This window comes from Trachypithecus francoisi, unplaced genomic scaffold (assembly GCF_009764315.1).
Source record: "Trachypithecus francoisi isolate TF-2019V2 unplaced genomic scaffold, Tfra_2.0 Lachesis_group10, whole genome shotgun sequence".
NCBI classification, from domain to species: domain Eukaryota; kingdom Metazoa; phylum Chordata; class Mammalia; order Primates; family Cercopithecidae; genus Trachypithecus; species Trachypithecus francoisi.
The window spans coordinates 124,842,997-124,855,825 of NW_022681455.1; the positions used below are offsets into that span (position 1 = coordinate 124,842,997).

A 12,829-nucleotide genomic window follows, 5' to 3' on the forward strand; every position below is an offset into this window, starting at 1 on the left:
CAAGGCTGTACTTGTTACCAAGCCCCGAACTCCTGGGCCTTTTTTTTTTTTTTTTTTTTGAGACAGGGTCCCGCTTGGTCCCCCAGGCTGGAAGGCAGTGGCACAATCACGGTTCACTGCAGCCTCACCCTCTTGAGGCTCAAGTGATCCTCTCACCTCAGCCCAGTAGTTGCTGGGACTACAACAGCACCACTATGCCCAGCTAATTCTTTTTTTTTTTTTTTTTTGGTAGAAATGGGGTCTCACCATGTTGCCCAGACTGGTTTCAAACTCCCGGGCTCAAGAGATCCTCCTGCCTCAGCCTCTCAGAATGTTGGGATTATAGGCATGAGCCACCATATCTGGCCTGGGCCTAAAGAGATCTTGTTCCCACTGACTCACTAGACAAGTCCGTGAGGCTTTGCAAGCACAGACTGCACTTTCCAGGGTCTAATACGTCTATTCAGCTGTGACGACTGGTCCCTCCTGGTTCTCACTATATAATGCAAACCTGATGGGCACACTTCCCAAGACAGGCTCACCACTGAGAGGTAAGCAGGTAAGCAGGTAAGCAGCAGCAGGACAGGCAGACAGAGCATGCACATGCAGATACAGACACACACACCTAAGGAAAAGCATTTTTTTCTTCTTTTTAGATGGAGTCTCACTGCTTGCTTTTTTGTTTTGTTTTGTTTTGAGACAGAGTTTTGCTCTTGTTGCCCAGGCTGGAGTGCGATGGCGCAATCTCCGCTCACTGCAACCTCTGTCTCCCAGTTCAAGTGATTCTCCTGCCTCAGCCTCTCCAGTAGCTGGGATTACAGGCGCCCGCCACCACACCCAGATAATTTTTGTACTTTTAGTAGAGACGGGGTTTTGCCATGTTGGCCAGGCTGGTCTTGAACTCCTGACCTCAGGTGATCCACCACTCCCCTCGGCCTCCCGAAGTGCTGGGATTATAGGCCTGAGCCACTGCGCTCAGCCCAAGAAAAGCACTTTCTAAAAAGAGTGCTAACTCTGCCTTTTCTTCTTCCCTTTCTGAAGAATTCTGCTGAAGACAAGAAGGTAGGTATTCATGGGAGAACGGCAGAAGCCCACCATGGGGTCTTAGAGTCTGAGCGGAGTGAGGAAGGTATGTGAAGGGAGAGGCACCAGGTGAGGGGGTCAGAGCCTGGCAAGTGAAGAAGGCACCACGTAGGCAATGGGGTGATAGCAGTGAAGGTGAAACCGTCTGATCAAACAAACATTTTACATATAATGGGATGGAGTTTTCTTACTGTCAGAGAAGGGAGTTAGAAATATGAAACAGAAAAATACAAATGAACCATTCAGTATCAGAACAAAATGATAAATGCTGGTCTGCATTTAAGGTTTTCAATACATAGACTAACAGATGTAGAAAGAAAGAAATCTAAGTGCATGTGTACATGCTACATACATTTCCTAGCTATCTCCAAAAGGGTGTGGCAGCAGTGAAATCCCAATAGCAAGGAGCCCACCTAGTGCCCACAATTGGTTCTAAATATCTCTCTCCACTAAAAGAACCCAGGCTCTTTGGACAGAGAGCTAGTTCCAGGTTGGGTAGGGTAAGAATAAGACGGGTTTGGAACAGTGACACTCAGCGAGGAAAGGCTCACAGAATGATGGGGAAGTGTCCAAGGAACACGGAAGCCAGTCTGGAGGGGCCCCCACTAACCAAATCCAGGGCAATCTGAGCATCGCAATAAATGATGAATATAACAGATCCCAATTCGTGGAATAAAACAGGAACACAGGAGTCCACAATGACATAAAGTTTGAAGAAGAATAAGATATTTACATCATCTCAAAATGCCTTACTGCTAACAAAACCTCTCTTTTCAAAGGGGAAAAGTCATTTTACAGCGGAGAGGCTCCACCAAGTTGTCCAAGGGAAGCATTAATGGGACAAATGGAGCCAGGTCTACAAGAGCAGATGCACTGAGAAGAGCCTGCATCACTTCTGGGAGGTTCCTGACAAAGATGCACAACCTGAAATCAAATCATGAGAAACATGAGACCAACCCAAATTGAGAGACATTCTACAAAATCAACTGGCCTAGAATTTTCCTAAGCACCAAGGTAATGAAAGGCAAGAATGTCTGAGCTACTGCCCCAGACTGAAGGAGACTCCAGAGACAAATGCAACTCCTGAATCCAAACTGGATCCATTTGCTGTAACAGGCACTCAGGGACAACTGGCAAAACCCAAATAAGCCTGCCTGTGGATCAGATGGTAGTGATGTATCAAAACTAATTTCCTGACTTTGACAACTGTGCTGTGATTATGTAAGAAGGTACTTGCTTGGAAGATACGCCCACTAAAATACCGGGGGATAATGGAGTATCAGGTCTGCAATTTACTTGCAAATGCTTCAGAGAAAAAAAGGTTTCATACTGTTCATGCAACCTTCCTGTTAGGTTCAGCCTGTTTCCAAAGCAGGGAGAAAAAATAAGTTCTTTATTTAGCCTCACCTACCAGGGATCCACGAGCCTGGGGGTATTTTAAATGTGGTGACAGGGGCATTCTAAGCCTCTTATATTGGATTCAGTCAGTGCTGTTCACTGCTACGAAACCAAACCACATACCATGTCAGATAGATTTACACTCATCAATTGTTATGTAGAAGGACATCCAAAGATGGGACTGAGCTAGTTAAAGGGAAATTAAAAGTATATCTCATTTTAGGAAATTGACAGAATTCCTGAAAAGATTCATGGTAAATTTCTGCTAACATTAATCTGTGTTTCTATGATTTACATTCAACAAATCAAATGACATTTTGACAGAAAAAATGAGGCACCCCCTGTAGAATAAAAATCATGTTTATTAAGTCAACAAATCCAATAAAGTAAGTACTCTCACACGTTGCTGGTGAATATTAAAAAAAAAACAACTCAACCTTTTAGAATGGCAATTTTCAAATATGTATTAAAACGCTTAAAAACGAACATTAAAAACTTTTGGTCCAACAAATCCAAAATAACAAAAACTAACACTCACTGAGCATTGATTATGTAGCAGGTGACATTTAAGTAGTCTGCAAGTATTAACTCATTCAATCCTCCCAACAACCCATTACTACCCCCATTTTCAGATAAGAACTGAAGCCCAGAGTAGCCAGGCAACTTGCCTGGGGCCACACCACCAGCAAGCAGGACAGCTGGGCTGGAAACTCAGGGGGTCAGCCTGGCTCCAGAGGCTGCACTCGTCAGAGGCAGGTCGCCTGCTTTTCTAAAATCTCCCCTAGGGATTTAATTCAAGAAGTATGAATGTGGAAGCACATAAGGCTTTATGTCCAAGGATACACACTGCAAGATTATGAGTGAAAAGCTGGAGACCATCTAAATGTGCATAAACAAGGAGACTGAGTAAATAATTATGGTTCGTGCATACCACAGAATGCCATGCAGCAATTTCAAATGCTCCTCCTGCAGTAGGCTCAACAATGGTCCCCACAAACATGCCCACATCCTCATTCCTAGAACCTGGGAATGTTCCTTTATACACAAAAGCATACAGGCCAAAGGGACTTTGCAGCTGTGACTAAATGAAGGCATTAAGACAGTATCCTCGATGATCCAGGTGGGCCAGGTGTCATTACAAGGGTCTCCATAAGAGAGAGGCAGGAGATGAGAACAGGTAGTAAGAGACGTGATGATGAAGCAACGGGTTGGCTGGCCACAGGGGCTCATGCCTGTAATCCCAGCACTGTGGGAGGCTGAGGTGGGCAGATCACCTGAGGTCAGGCGTTCAGGACCAGCCTGGCCAACACGGGGAAACCTCATCTCTATTAAAAATACAAAAATTAGCTAGGCATGGTGGTGTGCGCCTGTCATCCTAGGTACTTGGGAGGCTGAGGCAGGAGAATCACTTGAACCTGGGAGGCAGAGGTTGGAGTGAGCCAAGACTGTGCCACTGCATTCCAGCCTGGGCGACAGAGAGAGACTCCATCTCAAAAAAAAAAAAAAAAAAAAAAGAAGGCAATCAAGAGGATGAGATAATCTGAGGAAGAAGTCAGGCGCCAAGGAACACAGGTGGCCTACAGAAACAAAAACGAAAGGAAACTGATTCTCTCCACAGAGCCTTCAGAAGGAGACAGCCCTGCTGAAACTTTGACTTGAGCTCAGTGAGACCAATTCTGGACTTCTGATATCCAGAATTGTGAGACAGTAATTTCACCTTGTTCTAGGCCACTGTTTGTGGTCATTTGTTACAACAGAAATATGGGGAAATGCCAATGAAATGTTAAGTAAAACAGTTCATATACCATATAATCCAAATTTTATTTTACATTTTAATTTTAAAATGTGTCTATGAGCAAGTAAAAAAAATGCAGCTGGGTGTGGTGGCTCATGCCTGTAATCCCAGCACTTTGGGAGGCCAAGGCAGGCGGATCACTTGAGGCCGGGAGTTCAAGACCAGTCTGGCCAACATAGCAAACCCTGTCTCTACTAAAAATACAAAAAATGAGCTGAGCGTGGTGACACATGCCTGTAATCCCAGCTACTCGGGAGGCTGAGGCATGAGAATCGCTTGAACCAAGGAGGTAGAGGTTGCAGTGGGCGGAGATAAAGCCACTGTATTCCAGCCTGGGCAACTGAGCCTCCGTCTCAAAAGGAAATGACGGCAACAAAAAAACCCACTGAAAGCCACATACCAAAATGGTTACAGTGGTTCTACCTTTCAACTGTATGATTACAGATAGTTAATTTCTGCTTTATTTTATTTATGTTTATAGGGAGCACGTTACTTTTATACTTAGATAAAACATATCATTTAAGTATTTTAATAAACCTTTTCAAATAAATTTTAAAGAATAGGCCAGGCCTGGTGGCTCATGGCTGTAACCCCAGCACTGCAGGAGGCTGAAGCTGGGGGTGTGCAGTGGGGGCGGATCACCTGAGATCAGGAGTTCAAGACCAGCCTGCTAACATGGTGAAACCCCATCTCTACTAAAAACACAAAAATTCGCTGGGTGTGGTGGCGTGTGCCTGTAATCCCAGCTACTCAGGAGGTTGAGGCTGGGAGAATCGCTTGAACCTGGGAGGCAGAAGTTGCAGTGAGCCAAGATCAAGCAACTGCACTCCACCCTGGGTGACAGAGTGAGATGCCATCTCAAAAAAAAAAAAAAAAAAAAAGAATAAATCACACTTTCTGGTAAGACAGTGGCACAAAAATTCAAATATATATGCTAGATTTAATTTTATTTGTACATATACTAAAGCTTAAAAGGGTTCTATCTCCTACAAATCGTTCTCAAAGATCTGTCTAAAGCTATTTTCCAGCCTAAGGAAAAGACAGCCTTTGAAAGTACTAAGCTTTTGGCTAGTTCATTCTGAAAGGCTTATTATCATTTTTAATATCACTTAAGAGAGCCTACTTAGGGCTGTTACTGGATCCACTAAATGTTAACTGGATTTAGTTTCTATAAATTCTTTATGCAGAAGACCTGGTTATCTTTCCATACAAAGGCATAACCTTAAAAGATAGTATTTCTATACCTATCGATTTTTCATGAGAATGATTACATCTCTAATACAGGAATAATTTAAAATTTTTGACATCAAACACTAACTTAAAAAGACACAGTTCAAATTATAGACATAGAAAACAGGACTTAATGGGATTTGTGTAGAAGGGAGATTCGGCAGAAGAAATGGATTACCGAGCAAGCAGCTGGCCCAGTTGGTGGCTAGCATTCTGTGCAGCTCTTGGAGCCTCCCACTTACAATTTTCACAAGAAAAGAATATCACAAAGATTATAATTCTGGGCATAACTAAAATATACCTGAAATTATCTCTTTAAAAATAATTAGAACATAATGCAGGTGAGAGAAAATGACTTGTATCACCCGATAATCATCTAATTATGCAGCTATGCCTTGCTTTGTAATAAACTAGTTTACTAAAATAGCTCCAAAGGAGACTGAACTGTGTTTAGACCACAAAAGGTTACTATCCAGTCCAACTAAAAGTCGGCTGAAAAACTACCACCATCAGAACCAACTGCATACTTGGCTGTATTACCACTGTTTAACAGGCTAACAATTAAGTCATGCCAGACCAAACTATAGTAAAACAAAGGTGTCTTCTTTTTTTTTGAGACGGAGTCTCGCTCTGTCACCAGGGTGGAGTGCAATGACGCGATCTCGGCTCACTGCAACCTCTGCCTCCCAGGTTCATGCGATTATCCTGCCTCAGCCTCCCAAGTAGCTGGAACTACAGGCGTGTGCCACCATGCCCGGGTAACTTTTTGTATTTTTAGTAGAGATGGGATTTCACCATGTTAGCCAGGATGGTCTCGATCTCCTGACCTCATGATCCACCTGCCTCGGCCTCCCAAAGCGCTGGGATTACAGGCATGAGCCACCGTGCCTGGTCTACAAAGGTGTATTCTTACATCCAATGCAACCATTTCTTCTGGCACACTCTATCCATCAGGTGGTCTTGTATTAAAAACAAAAAAAATTCATCCCAATGTATCACTACAGTCAAGAGTGAGAAACCTTGGTCTGTGGTGTCTTCACTGCCTACTATCTCACACAGGTCACTCTTGTCTTTTAGTCTCACCCTTGAGTCATCCAGTATTAGTGGGCCACACACAGGGCACCTCCAAACTTCTTACCTTCTTTATTTTACTTTAAAATGCGTTTCCTCAACTGGGCACGGTAGCTCACGCCTGTAATCCCAGTACTTTGGGAGGCCGACGCAGGCGGATCACAAGGTTAAGGAGTCTGAAACCAGCCTGACCAACATAGTAAAACCCCATCTCTACTACAAATACAAAGACGAGCCGGGCGTGGTGGCAGTCGCCTGTAGTCCCGACTACTCGAGAGGCTGAGGCAGGAGAATCGCTTGAACCCAGTAGGCAGAAGTTGCAATGAGCTGAGATCCGCCACTGCACTCCAGCCTGGCGACGGAACGAGACCCTGTCTCAATAAATAAATAAATAAATAAATAAAGCGTTTCCTCAAGCAGATTTCTGCAGTAATGATGGGAGCAATGCACAGTTCACCTTAGCCTTCAGTCTTCCCAGTTCTTTTTTTTTTTTTTTTGAGACATAGTCTCACTCTGTCACCCAGGCTGGAGTGCAGTGGCGTGATCTTGGCTCACTACAACCTTTGCCGCCTGGGTTCAAGCGATTCTCCTGCTGCAGCCTCCGAAGCAGCTGGGATTACAGGCGCCTGCCATTGTGCCCGGCTAATTCTTGTATTTTCAGTAAGGACGGGGTTTCACCATACTGGCCAGGCTGGTCTTGAACACCTGACCTCGTGATCCGCCCGCCTCGGCCTCCCAAAGTGCGGGATTATAGGCGTGAGCCACCGCGCCCGGCCCAGTCTTCCTAGTTCTTGCTAACCTCCTGACTAGAAGAGCTCCCACTTCATCCCTAGGTGCTTCAACGGTTTCGCAAGCTCCGCATTGGAATTTCCCCTTTTTATATAGAAAGGACCAATTCTTGATTATACAGGGTGCCTGGGGAGTGCAGTAGTTTGACACGTGTCTGGGTCAGGTCCCAGCTTCCATCCCCAATCAACAATTTTGCTGTCATCTGCATCACACACTAGAGCATAAAATAAAATTTTATTTGACAAAAGTATTCTGCATAAATGTTTAAACAAAATGCAGTAGAGCCATACAACTGAATATTATTTGGTCATAAAAGGAATGAAATCCTGATTCATGCTACAACATGGATGAACTGTGAAAACATGCTAAGTGAAAGAAGCCTGACACAAAAGGCCACATATCATATGTTTCCATCTGAATATATGAAATAGTCATCAAAGGCAAATCTAGAAAGTCAAAGTAGATGAAAGGTTGCCTGTGGCGGAGCTTGGAAATGGGTATTGACCATGAATGGGCATCAGAGGTCTTGGGGTAACGGAAATGTTCTAAAAGTGGATTTGGTGGTGACTGTGCAGCTGTAAATTTACTAAAAACCAATGAATAGTACACTTAAAACAGGTGGATTTTATGGTATGTAAATTCTACTTCAATGAAGCCCTTACATTAAAAAATAAGTATAAATAATAAAAGCGGATTCTCCAGATTGAAAAACAAAAAAATGAGAGGAATTACTTCTCTTCTGCAAGCCCTCCTTTTCTTACATATACAATCGCAGACCCTGAAGTTGGGAGGGCTTACCTACATAGTTAAGACTTAAGGACGAGTCTCCAGAATTCAATTCAGGTCATATTCCACTCCATGTCATTTGGAAGTGTCAATCACAATCTAACAACTCCATGTCATTTGGAAGTGTCGATTAGAATCTAATAACTTGTGTAGACAAATAGACAATCCAATACGAAAAGTAAACATCTTAATAAAAATATTGACGATCCACAACGATCCTAGGTAGCGCAACCATGCCAAGGCGAGGCAAGATTTTTAAGATGCTACAGGTTTAAAAGGCAACCAGGTTCTGAGAGTTCGCCGAACAGGATCCCTGCATTTCCAAAAACCAGCAGTGGAATATGCACAGACCGAGATAAGCCAAAGACTCGAGGTCTTTTAAACCTGAAGCCAGCACTGCCCCGGAAGCACACCTAGAATTCAGTCTGTTTGCAGGCTCGGGGCCAGAGCAGGGCGTATTGTTCCACTCGGTGACTGCTCATTTCACGTAAAGAAAACCATGCAACGGAACAAGCCGCCGGAGCGCGCACACCCTCGCAGGGCCGCGGGACAGGCACGCTGTGTCCAAACAACACCGGAGGCCCCGCGCCCATCTTCCCCGGCCCGGCCCGGCCCCCGCAGCCCTCGCCTTGGGGCCTCGGACGCAGCCGGCACAGCTGAGCGAGTGGGCCGCCGCTGCTAGACAGGCGGGCAGGGCAGCTGTCCGGGAAGGCCGCGCGCGCGCGCGGGCGGCTGACGTACCTGCGCCGCCTGGAGCTCAGGGCCGGCGGGCCCGGGATAACGGCGCCTCCGCGGCGAACACGCCTGGGCACTCCATTCGGGGCTGTTTACTCCCAACTCTCGCGAGACTGGGCGACAGGGCCAGGGAGGCCCACAGCTGGGAGCGTCAGCCCCACAGACCCAGCGTGCCCTGTGTGTCCCGCGCTCCCGGGCCTGCGTGCGCGCTCTGGACGCCGTGGGCCGCGGGACCACGCCGGGAGGATGGACGATGGTCTCGCGACATTTGCGGTCTGGGACCTGTGGCAGGGTGGAAGCGGAGGGGCGTGGCCAGCGCGGGGCCAGGCGGCGACAACGCGCCGGGGGAACGCCTTGTCTGCGCTGCGAGTCGCTCTAGGATCCCAGACTCGGAAAAGGAGCCCGGATCTAGAAAGACTGCCTGGTGCAGGCTCCCTACCCCCACGGGCCTGCTGTCATGGAACCGTGGAGAACTCGCTTCCGGCGCGGACCCTCCCTGCAGGGGTCCACGTCCAGGCATCGGCGGTTCGGACTCCCCAACCCCGACCGGGCACCTGCCCTGGGTGCCCCTTAACCCGGGCGGTAGCTGGTTAAGATGGCGAAGTGCCAGACCGGAACACGCGAAACCCCAAATTCCGCCTGCCCGACCTCCTGACCCCTGGCGCCGCAGGACGACAGACTGGGCCTCCCGACGCGCAGCGCCCTGCCGGGACACCGGTGCGTGCGAAACGGAAGGACCTTTGTAACGCCACGTGTTTGCCCATTTTGAAAAAACAAGAATGTGTTAAACTCTCTGAAAAGCTTGGCGCCTGAAAGATGTCTGGGTGACTTAGATGCTAGGATCACAGGTTGTTTTCAATGTAAATGGCCCCATAAGGGCTGCTGGTGGGCGGTGATGCGCTATAGGTCGATCAGACGATTTTTTGTCTTTTTGAACTTGACACTGCACCACAGTAATGCTGAACTGCACCAGTATTACAGATCACAGCGCACCATCTTCCTTCAACATGATTTAACACAGTTGACTTAATATAGTGGATACATGTGGAACTACAAATTACCATACCCCACCTCAGGCTTCTACTTGGTAATTTTGAGCAAGTTATTTAACCTCTTTGTACCTCAGCTTCTTCATCCCCAAAATAGGGGTACCAGCCAGGGGGGGTGGCTCACGCCTATAATCCCAGGACTTGGGGAGACCGAGGCAGGCGGATCACTTGAGGTCCGAAGTTTGAGAACAGCCTGCTCAACATGGTGAAACCCCATCTCTACCAAAAATATAAAAACTTAGCTGAGTGTGGTAGCCTGCGACTGTAATCCCAGCTACTCAGGAGGCTGAGGCAGAATTGCTTGAACCTGGGAGGCAGAGGTTGCAGTGAGCTGAGATTGTACCACTGCACTCCAGCTTGAGCGACAGAATGAGACTCTGCCTTAAAAATTAAGTAAATAAAAAAAATTTTTAAAAATATGGGTACTAATATCTACCTTAAAGGATGAGGGTTAAATTAAGCACAGACATAAGGCCTAGCGCAGTGGCTTATGCCTGTAATCTCAACACTTTGGGAGGCTGTGGCGGAGGATCACTTGAGCCCAGGAGTTGGAGACTAGTTTGGGCAACAGAGACATGTCTCTACAGTTATGTTTGGTTTTGTTTTTGCCAGGAGTGGTGGTGTGCACCTGTAGTCCCAGCTACTAGGGAGGCTGAGGTGGGAGGACTGCCTGAGCCCAGGAGGTCGAGGTTGCAGTGAGCCATGATTGTACCACTGCACTCCAGCCTGGGCAACAGAGCAAGACCTTGTCTCAAAAACAAACAAAAAGCATACGCATAAAGTACTCGGCTCCTACATGACTCAATACTTGGTGGATACTTGAATCCTTTCCTGACTCAGATCTCATACGATTTTCTGAACTTTTGGAGAACCCTTGCCTCTCTTTGCATTTGCAAACTGTCAAAGGCACTCCCTTCTGCCACCACAGAAAGCATTTGATCTTAAACTTGACTATGTCCTTCTGTTCCAACTTTGGGTAAATTAATCTTGGTCAGGGTTCCCTGAACAGCCCTTTAGTCACTGTGCCATTGAATACATGGCCCTACTGTTGGAAACTGGGGTAGAATAGTGATTGCAGATATCAATCATGTGACAGTGAGGCCCCACAGCAGGGGAGAGAATACCACCACCACCAGTTCCAGAGAATGCCTGTACACTGAGGGGACTGCCGTGTGGTGGAGGAAAGTTACTTGGAGAGCTACCAAGACAGCCTGAGCTACAGGATCCTAGTCTACCACTGCTGGATTCCCACCACTCTGGTTCTAAAATAACTTCCTCAACTTGTGCTTCACATACAGAATAAAGCATCTGCAAATCTTTATTCAAATGAAATGTTATTTTAAAGAATAAGAGCTGATGGCACAGGCATGAGCCAACCCTGGGAAAGCCTCCCTGGAGTTGTGGCTCCTGGGGTCCCAGCAGCCACTCTGCAGCGATCTTGGAGGTCCTAGTAAACCTGCCGGCAGCACTGCAGGCAGGCTGCTTTTTTTGGGCAGGGATGGCTTTGCCAAGAGCATCAACACCTCGGAGGCAAATACCAAGGAGGTGTTTTCAGGCAAGATCGCACCTGAGTCACTGCTGCTCGATGTGCACCTGGAGGAGACATCCCTGCAGACATCTCCAGCCTCTCACTATACTCACTACAGCCTCACCCACCAGCACATCTCAGGGGTCTGTGGCTTTTTCAAGGACAACTTCATGCTCCTGGTGCTGGAGCTCTGCCACCTGAGACCTCCCGTGGACCCGCACACAAAGACAGCCCGAGGGTGCTACTGCCCGCAGTAGATTATCCTTGGCTGCCGGCACCTGCCTGAAACTGGATTATTCACCAGGACCTCAAGCTGTACCCCCTCTTCCTGAATGATGACCTGGAGGTGAAAACGGGAAGATTTGGACTGGCAACCAAAGTCCAACATGACGGGAGGCAGAGGAAGACCCTGGGTGGGACTCCTGATTCCATAACTCCCAGGGTGCGGGGAAAGAAAGGGCACCGTTTCAAAGTGGATGTGTGGTCCCTTGGGTACGTCACACATACCTTGTTAGTGGGCAAACCACCGTTTGAAACCTCGTCTAAGAGACCTACCTCTGGTCAAGAACACACACAGCATTCCCAAGCACAGCCACCCCGTGGCCACCTCCCTCATCCAGAAGATACTTCAGACACACCCGACAGCCCCCCACTGAGAAGCTTCTGAATAACGGGTTTTTCACGTCTGGCTCCATCCGCGCCCATCTCCCCATCATCTGCCTCCCATCACACTGAGGTTCTCAATCCCTCCCAGCAGCTTGGACCCTCACAACTGCAAGCTTCTCGTGATCCTCAAGGCATGGAGAACCCCTGCCTGAGCAGCCCCAGGAAAAAGGAACCAGTGCCACCCGCAGCCCCAGCTTCTGGGTCAGTGAGCGGGTCAACTGTTCCAACAAGCACAGCCTAGGGCATCAGCTGTGTGACAAGTGTTACACATGCCTTATCTTCGACAACACCGTGACAGCCTGCAGTGCGGTAGTGCTCCCTTATCCAAGGGGACATGTTCTAAGACCTTCGGTGGATGGTCTTGGACTCACCGTGGCTGGAACTTCAGCAGTTTGAGGTGCGACAGCAAAACTTCCATGAATTTCTTTTTCCTTCTTCCCAACGTCATGGAGAGAAGACTTGTTTTACTGTAGATCTCAGCAACTTCAGCATACAACGTTTTTCTTTCCTTATTAAGTGGAGAAGTTTTACCTTTTCACTTAAAAGAGCACTTTCCAGCTTCTCGGCATATCCGTAGTGCCAGCATCACCACTCTTGGGCTTTGGGGACATTACGAAGTAAAATAAGGGTTACCTGAACGCAAGCTGTGGACATGGGGAGAATTCTCATCCCAGGCAGGAGGGAGTGGGATGGTGCGAGATTTCATCGCGCTACTCAGAA

At 47.4% G+C, this 12,829-nt stretch overlaps 1 protein-coding gene across 2 annotated transcripts in view; it reads right to left on the minus strand.

Moving 5' to 3' along the window:
• MBTPS1 (membrane bound transcription factor peptidase, site 1) overlaps positions 1–9,075 on the minus strand; it is a 66,019-nt gene extending 56,944 nt beyond the window's left edge. The window contains exon 1 of one of the 2 annotated variants that reach the window (XM_033219155.1): positions 8,873–9,075. The gene's annotated coding sequence lies outside the window, so the exon portion shown is untranslated. The remainder of the gene's footprint in view (positions 1–8,872) is intronic. The other variant, XM_033219156.1, reaches the window with a different exon arrangement.
• Positions 9,076–12,829: the final 3,754 nt, after the last annotated feature.